The following is a 9446-nucleotide window of genomic DNA, read 5'->3' as shown; positions in this document are numbered from 1 at the left end:
CAAAACAAGCTGGTGGAAAGAAATTAACTTTACTTAAGAATCACGCGTATGCAACTATGTCTCTCTTTCTCCTAATGTAATGCACAAATTGTATCTTCTATGAGATGTATGTTGCTTTGGAGAAAAGGATCTGCTAAATGAATAAATGTAAATGTAAGTTAAGGTGTCTAGTACACACACACACACACACACACACACACACACACACACACACACACACACACACACACATTTTCAGAACCGCTTGTCCCTTACGGGGTCACAGGGAACCGGAGCCTACCCGGCAACACAGGGCGTAAGGCCAGAGGGGGAAGGGGACACACCCAGGACAGGACGCCAGCCCGCCGCAAGGCACCCCAAGCGGGACTTGAACCCCAGACCCACCGAAGAGCAGGATTGCAGACCAACCCACTGCGCCACCACACCCCCCCAGGTGTCTAGTATTTTCCTATAATTAAAAAGGAGGTGTGAAATTTGACAGAGTTTTGATGCCTGAAGTCCTCATTTTCCAAACAAATAAACAGAGCTGAATAAGATAACGCACAATATTATATTGACTTCTGGACCATGCATCTTCTTCTGGAATGTAAAGAATTTTGCTGGTTGTATCATGGATTAACTCTATAGGAAAGTTAGGAATTCAATCTGTTTTTTACATGAAAGTGAAAATTCACTGGTATCTTTTTTTCTCTATGATCCAATTATGTGCTTCGGAGTTCAGTCTAAATTGAAATCGACAGTACAATATTATTTTGGTGATAAAATATACTCCAGTTTCATTTAATTGTAGACATTGCTGCTGGTCTGTTGATGTGTTCATATTTGAAAGAAGATAAGAGATTTATATTACATTAATATGAAAAGATTTATGCTTGCCATTGGGATCTACTTTAATTTCTCAACAGTTTTTGAAGCAGATTGTGAATGCTGCTGTGAATACATGTGATCAGAACCCAGCAGAAACTGCAAGCGCAGTTTAATTTGCAAAAATGATGTCAGGGTCACTAAAGTCAATTTCCTTTCTTTTCCATTTGGGTAGATGAGGACTGTGAATGAACTAGAAGAAAAATCAATATTATCATTCCCTGGTAAACTTTTTCCCAAAATTAATTAAATTAAAATTATCTTCCAATATAGTTTTAGTCAAGAATAATTCTTCAGTAATTGCAGGTCACTTGCATGTGAGCTTTGTTTTCCACTGCCAGGGTGAAACACAATCACAGCCTCATCTTGGGGGGGGGCATATTAAATGTATGTTAAAGAGGGCAAAGTCAAAACTCATCATTGTGTTTTTTTTCTTGTTTGAGGCCCTTTCCATTGGAAACATATTTAGAAACGAACAAGCAATTTCACTGATTGCCCACTATAAGCATCCATATTTGTCTATTTTAAGCACACAATCTCATAGTTTATTTCTACAGTTCAAACTTGCACATTTTTAACACTGACACTTAAATTTGCCTTTTTGTCATTAGGAGGATATTTGCTTTACAATTTCATCCACTTTTTTTTCTGTATCATGGTTTAAATGAAAATTCCTAATGCACATGCCCTTGGAAAAAATGTGACACATAGTATCAATATAAATGAATATTAAAACTTTTCATTGTAAATAAAAGCACTTTCAGATCTCAGATATGGAGCCACCATGTCAACTTTACATATTTGCTCTTTTATTCTTTTACTTACCCAACATCTTCATCTTTTTAAGAAGACAAAACATGAAAAATGTTCAACTATTTTTTCTTTTCCAGAAGCTTTTCTACCTTTCTTCCCTGTTGTGTTTCAAGCTACTGCTAGAGCTGTAGGCACATTTGGAAACGGGTTCTGCAGACAATGATGAATTATTAAATTAATGGAAATGACAGTTTAACAAAGGATTTAAACCATTACTACTGTTGTGCAAAGTGAAACAGAGCAGTGCTATGTCACTTTGTGGGCTCAGAGAGAAATGGCTTTCCTTTTTATAATTATTAATGTAAATATATTAGCAAACACTAAAGTTTTACTGGTTCCGGAAAGTGTAACTTCACGTCAGTGTCTCGGGAATGGTAGAAAGGTAGTCTGCTGTAGCTTGCTTCCAGCCACACCTCAGAGATTCAGCAGCAGACCCCCGAGGTGTTTGTCCAGAAGTCTGATTATGGTGAAGCTCCTGCTGAGATGTTGAGCCAGCAGGCTGACACTGGTGAAGCTCCTGCTGAACTGTTGAGCCAACAAGCTGACAGTGGCAAGGCCCCTGCTGAGATATTGGGCCAACAGGCTTGACAACAGGGAATCTCTCGCTGAGGAACAGGTCAAAAACACTGACACTGGCGAAACTCCTGCTGAGGCTTTGGCCCATTACACAGGCTTCGAAGAAGCTGCTGATGCGGCATTAGTTCTGCTGGGAGATAGTGCTGACGCACCTGTTGAGACAATGATCAAATAGACTAACTGCCTGTTTCCAGATGAGAAAGACTTAAAAACCTTGAAAACCTTTAAACTTATTAAATTCACAGTGCTGATACACAGCATACAGTAACAATAGAAACCTTTGCTCATGTGTAAAAAATGTAAGACAGGATTGTTACATACACTAGTCTGTAAAGAATTTTCACACTATACAGGGCTAAGTACATACAAAGACATTCCTTCCAGAAAATAAAATAATTTACATACAATGGTTTTTAACAAATTCAAATTTTTCCATTCATCCGGGCATAATCAGTAACCAATTGTCCAATGGTCACAACGATCCAGGTCCAATACCAGAGGCAAGAGGTGTGAGGCAGGCTACATTCTGGATGGGATACCTGTCCATCACAAGGAAATCACACACGTTCATTCACTCACACATAGACACACTAAGATTTAGAGTCACTATTTGAAGAAGCTGAAGCATCCAGAATTAACCTTCTCCCTGTGTTAGTGCAGATATAAACTCCACACAGACTGAATCAGATTCAAGGCTGCAACCAAACCCACAGCCAGGGAGCTAATATGATTCTTTTTAATTATATTTAAAAATTACTCTTGTAATGAATGAAATGCAAAGAAAAACATTTCTCCTTCTATGCCACTACTCTGTAGAAGCAGCTGAACATGGTAACCGACAAGCGAACAGAAAATAGAGAGATTGCACGCTTTGCTTAGCATTTCATCTGATTGTGAATTTTACATAAGTATTTAAACAACATGAAATGATAACAAATAACTTCTTAGCTATAACAATATATTACAATGACATGATGCTCTACACTTACTCTGAAGGACCAAAAGTAAGCTGATGTTTTCTCATTTCTGACCACTGTCAGAGACACAACTCTGTGTCTCTCTGATATCTTAATTCCCTACTGAAGCTCAGATGGAAACACGAAACTCATTCATTTCCATTAATGGTTGTTAATGATGTGATTACAAGGGGTATGTTATTAGCCTGAAATTTCATTGACCCACTTATTGTAACAAGCATCATACTCCCTTTAAAACTAAATTGAGTTCAGCCCTTTTTTTTTTTTCTTTAATATTTAGTCCATGTATTGCTGACAATAAAATATTGTGTACAACTGTGTATGTAATGTGGCAGTTTGTAATCAGTGTCTTGTATTTTGATTCAAAGGAAAAGAAATTGCATTTTATTGAAGACTTTTCTTTTTGCTTTATTTGTTTACTGTAATAACTGTGTCCTTTTCAAAATACTCAAGTTGTAATTAATATATCTTCATCAAGTATTGTATGGAGTTCTTGAGTATGTACAGAAACATGATTATGCAGCTGGAATCTGGGGTATGAGATACAAAGTAGGCAGACATGCTAACACCTCAAGGTGGTGCTTGGCCTTCTATTTTATGGATCAGTTACAAGTAACCTGGGTATGAAAATATTTTGAAATCCAGGAAAAAAAAAAATACGTGCACACAGTGACTTGCTCTTGGGATTCATTGTTTTCCAGCAAAACATATGCATGGATTTTCAGTTCAGACTGACGGAATCATAGTAACAAAAACATCAATGCCTTTCTTAGATGTCCCCTGCCCATCGAATTGCCGTGGCTCTGCCAACACAAAGTGTTACCTTTCATTGTCTGACAGTGGCATGCAGCAGAACTGAGTAAAGTAACGCTCAGAAAGCATCTGCTGTCATGGTAAATTAGGGTTCTAATTCTTACTCGTTTTCATAAAGCAGATGATGACAAAAGGCTGGAAAACAATGCACCGAGCTCAAAGTGAAGGTCGCGTTGCATAAAACACGTTCCTCGGGGAGGAAAACAAACAAACTACCGTGAGCTGCTGCTTTTCTTCGGGAGAAGGAGAAAGAAGAAACAATTGCTCAGCTCAAGTTTGCAAAAGCCGAGTGTCTGTGATTGACAGGCGGGCTATATCTGAGCAATATCAGCAAGCTCACGTTCGCCGTGTGGACGGCGGCTCCGGCTTGCGCCCATCACGCTTCTGTCTGAAGCTCAAATTAACCTTCTCTGCAAACTGAAGGAGGCACAAACTATCCTAATCAACCTCTGATTATGGTAGCGGCGCCTAGTTAAAGGGTCAGAGTAATTGTGTCATCAGAGGCCTGATTGTTTTCAATCACATGGCGGCCAGAGTGACAGCTGTGGGATTGAGCCACAGCAGGCCTAATCAGCGGCTCGGAAAGAAAGGCATGATTGGTGCAAATGAACAGTCACACTGCTCGCTCCTCATCCTCCAGCCTGCACGGCAGGCACGCGTGCGCACGCACACACATAGACACACAGTGATACACGTGCTCACACGCACATCCCACCAAGGTACATATTGTAATCCCAACTTTTTTTGCCTTCTCTGTGTGCAAGGTATAAAGGGACCATTGAGGTTTCTTTCCACTCTGGCACTTAATTTTCACATTTTCAATCAAAATGACTTAAACAGAGTGCATACTGAGGGGGGTACGGGGGTGCGGTAGCACAGCGGGCTTGGCCGGGTCCCGGTCTCTGGCGGGGCAGGGGTTCGAGTCCTGCTTGGGGTGCCTTGTGGTGGACTGTCATCCCGTCCTGGGTGTGTCCCCTCCCCCTCCAGCCTTGCGCCCTGTGTTGCTGGGTTAGGCTCCGGCTCGCTGCGACCCCGCTTGGGACAAGCAGTTTCAGACAGTGTGTGTGAGTGCAGAGTAGTCTCAATGGTTACACAGAGTAAGTTTATAACTGGCAAAACACTTGTTGCTTTGAACAGTGTGTGCTGTTAATGTACCTCTTAATTGTTACACTGCATTGGGAACATAGTGAGTGCGGTGTAGACAGTGCATTTGTGGCATGACAGCTGAGGAGTAAAACACAGGAATGTGGTCTCCGTGGAAACACACAAAGATGGGTAGACTTTCTTCACGCCAAACGGTTCACGTTACTGGTGTACATTTTTTTTCCACAGTGCTGCAATTTTGGTCTTCACTAAAGTATTAAGGCAGAGGATTAGTTCCGGTCATTCAGACATAGTATGTGTTCCTTTAATGCTGTTTAAGGCCTAATGTGACTGTGAAAGAAACCCCTGGCTCCCACCCAACACACAGAGGCAAGCATCCTTGATCCTTGTAATACCTGGACATATCGATTAAAGGTAATATGGTTAGAGAAAAATGCTACGGCTGAAAAGTTCTCTGCAGAATTTGGAAGCCTAACTATCAATCTGGGGAAATTGCAAACATTAAACATGAATCAGGATATGAGTCTATGTCAAGATCAATTGCTGTGGGGAAAAGGATCATTGATGAAGGATGGATGAAAAAAATAAATGAATCAAAGAAAGGATGGATCCATGCATTGATGGATGGATCGATGGATCGAAAGATGGATTGTTGATCTTATTAAGCCTTTTTTTCCTTCAAGCTATTGCTTGGTTTCTTTCTGCAAACACAGATACAAATAGCTGTGTTAGAACATTCAGTAATGCAACAAAGCAAATATTAGAATTACCATAACTGTGTCACGGCAGAGCAGCAAGTAGCGCTGCTGCCTCACAGCACCTTGGTGGTGCAAGAGAACGTGGGTTCAATTTCCCCAGTTCATTCTGTGTGAAGTTTGCATGTTTTCCTTTTGTCTGTGTGGGTTTCCTCCCACAGCTCAGGTGCAATGGTGACCATAAATAGCTAGTGTGTGCATGTGTGGCTATTGTGTAATGCATCAGCTTACAGTCCAGAGTGTAACTTGTCTTGCCTTGTGTCCAATGATTCTGGAATAGGGTAAGTTATTATGTACAAAAAAGTCCACCATTTGAACACATTGGTCATGTGGATGTATAGTACATTCAATAGCCACTTACTTGTCACAAAAGCTAAACCATTATACAGGTCAGGTATTGGTAATCAGATTGGAGCAAATATTGTTTTAGTTTATAGAATCTATTCTCTCAATATCAATACAGTCTTTATTCTTGCCAGGGTTGTCGGGATTCAGGTACAGTACTGTTATTACATTGTACGTTGTATTAACGCACCGCTGAGATGCAGGACATTATGTCAGTGGGTTTGGGATTGAAAGTAGAGGTGAGAAAATGCCTCATTAATCAAAATAAGGGAACACTACTATAGTAAAACACTGATCTACAAAGAGAACCGATTCAGCTGGGTTCACTCATTTCGCCCTTTGCTAGGCTGCGAACTCATGTGCGGCTGTGCTGCATGGAGCTCATATAGCAGAAAGTAGGAAGTTTGTCAGCTGGTCCCGCTTTACCTCCAGTGTACACCACTGTACACCATCATACAGTATTTTCCCTAGCAGTTACTTGGGAATAACCCATACTCCAAAGTGTCCGTCAGTTGAAAGACAGCCATTTTTGGGATGGGTATAAGTTTGTTCTTTATGTGAACAAACTGGTAATCATGAGTGAACAACTCATCGTCTCACATCATCTCACGTTACATTTCACTTTGTCTTGTTAATCGTGATCATCTGTGTATTTTCTTTTGGCTCTTTGAACCTGCTGCTCCTCTTCCTTTCTGCTTGCACCGCTCAGGTGACCAGACTAGCAGGTAGCATAGGGGTGAAAGACCCTTCTGGAATGCTGTAAGGGGTTTAGTTGTTCTGTGGAACAGAAGAATCTCATCATAGTCAAAAAAAAAGAAAAAACCTGATCAGGTCCTGTAGGTATACAGGTTCAGATCCTTTCACTAAATTGTAGACCATAACCAGAGCATGAAAAGGAAAAAATGGACCATGAGAAGGACTCATTAGGGAAGGGAAAATGGCTTGGAATGAAAGCCCAAGGTGGACACAGTGAAGGACATGATGTTGTTATAATGCATTCTAGTACATTATGTTTTGTCCAGCACTCATGTTGTCTTATTCACTTTGTCAGCAATTTTGTATGTTTTAATGTATAAATTATATAATGATGGAAAAGTGTTGTTCTTTAACAGCTGTTCGGAAATGTTTAAGTATCTGAAGGTCATGAATATTAACAACAGCTCGGTGGCATCTGTTTCAGATGTAAGTTTCCTTCCTTGTTGAACACATCTCTGTGATGAAAACTTTCTTAGGTGTACTCCATAATTAGTTGACATTGGTTGGTTGGTTGGCAATATAGTACATTGATAACTATTTAAGCATGATCTATGTAGATTTTAGTTTTTATATATGTCTGTATATGTGTTCTGTACCCAAGAAAGCAGCATAACTCCAAACACGATCTTCTCTGAAGACTATGCAGTACTGCTCTCTGCCAAGCAACAGTTAAAAAAATCTCTGTCCAAAGGTACCCTTTTAAAATAGTTTCAGTTTCAATACAATCGGGCCTGAAAGAAAAGAAAGAAATTGAAAAAGTTTGGGACAATGGTGAATCGACCTAGGAGTCGTTGTCCTGCCAAAATCTCTAAACGAGCAAGGTGTAAAGTCATTGATGAGCTGAAAAAGATCCACAGAACCACATCCAGGGAATTGCAGACCTCTCTGCAAGTCAGTGTTTATGACTCCAGAATAGAAAGACACTATGCAAAAAATGGGATAAATGGGAAAATGGCAAGATGGAAACCACTGCTTGCTAAAAGCAATGTGAAAGCTTGTCTACAGTTCCCCTCTGAATTTAAACAAACAGGATGTTAGGTGCATTTTTGCCCTTTCTTTTCCATTGATGATTTTGCTAGGATTGTTAAGTCACATCACTAAGCATCCTAAATGTCATGCGGTAAGTAAAAGCCACCTGGGTCCTGACTAACATTGCCTCAGGGACATATCTGCAGATTGAGTTGATCATTGAGTTGGGAGCTATACCCACCATTGAGGACGAGCATAAACAAAATAGACATCTCTGGATGTCTATGCATCCATGATGGCTACAAGTTTCAGGAGTACGTAATAAAACAAGAGCATAAATCAGAATTGCCCAATATGAAAAGATTTAGGTTTACTCCTTTCGGACATTCTAAACTTGTCTGTTTGTTTACAGAAATTTTCAGATAATTGAAATAATCCCACTAATCCAAGTTTCAGACTGGGGGGTGTCTGATACAGGAAGTTAATTTTGTGAGTGGTACTCTATATTACAGACTTTGTTGACACTAGGAATCATAGCTGGGGACAGTGTGGATTGTAAGGACTATTTACTCAGCTGCAACATCCTCCGCTCTCTCCTCCAGTGAATCTCTCTTGTGTCATTTTTGTGTGAAAGAGAATGTGTAGGAAAGTGTGACTGTGTGTTGTTCAGTGTATGTTCAAATTCAACTGAGACTGCATAATTCTGGGTACAAAGGTTGGTAATCTGTCTTATGTATGCTCTTTTTTTTTTCAAGATTGAAATTTTTCTGGGGGGTGCGGTGGCGCAGTGGGTTGGACCACAGTCCAGCTCTTCGGTGGGTCTGGGGTTCGAGTCCCGCTTGGGGTGCCTTGCGATGGATTGGCGTCCCGTCCTGGGTGTGTCCCCTCCCCCTCCGGCCTTATGCCCTGTGTTGCTGGGTAGGCTCCGGTTCCCCGTGACCCTGTATGGGACAAGCAGTTCTGAAAGTGTGTGTGTGTGAAATTTTTCCCCACAACCTCTGATATACTGGATATGCATGCATGCTTTGACTATGCATGCTTCTTACAAGATCCAGTAAACCTGCTCCAATCGAGGATGCAGTTTACACTCTGTCCAACTTGAGCCAGGGCAGATTTTGCCAGGACCATATTGCTGCATGGACACAAGGTGCAGATGGTTTGAATTCTTCAGTGAATGAAGAGGGCGCAGCAGTTACAAGGTGTTGGAAACACTGATACTGGAAATGACACTCAGACACAGGTATTGCTATTCAACATTAGGATGCAAAAGACAAAATTAGCAGATACATCACCTGCACTAATGAAATGGAGATTCTTGGCTGAATGCAATTAAGAGCTTTTCTCATTTGCTGTTGATTTATTCAGATTAATTTTGTTCATAAGTAAGCATAATTTGAATCTATTCAAATGTAACATTTGACAGTACATCCAGTGGCTTTTCTGATAATGGGATTCATTAGTGTTTGAGTCAGGG

The sequence above is a fragment of the Scleropages formosus genome, chromosome 1 (genome assembly GCF_900964775.1).
Source record: "Scleropages formosus chromosome 1, fSclFor1.1, whole genome shotgun sequence".
Taxonomy (NCBI): domain Eukaryota; kingdom Metazoa; phylum Chordata; class Actinopteri; order Osteoglossiformes; family Osteoglossidae; genus Scleropages; species Scleropages formosus.
Note: the sequence above shows the minus strand (reverse complement) of the source record.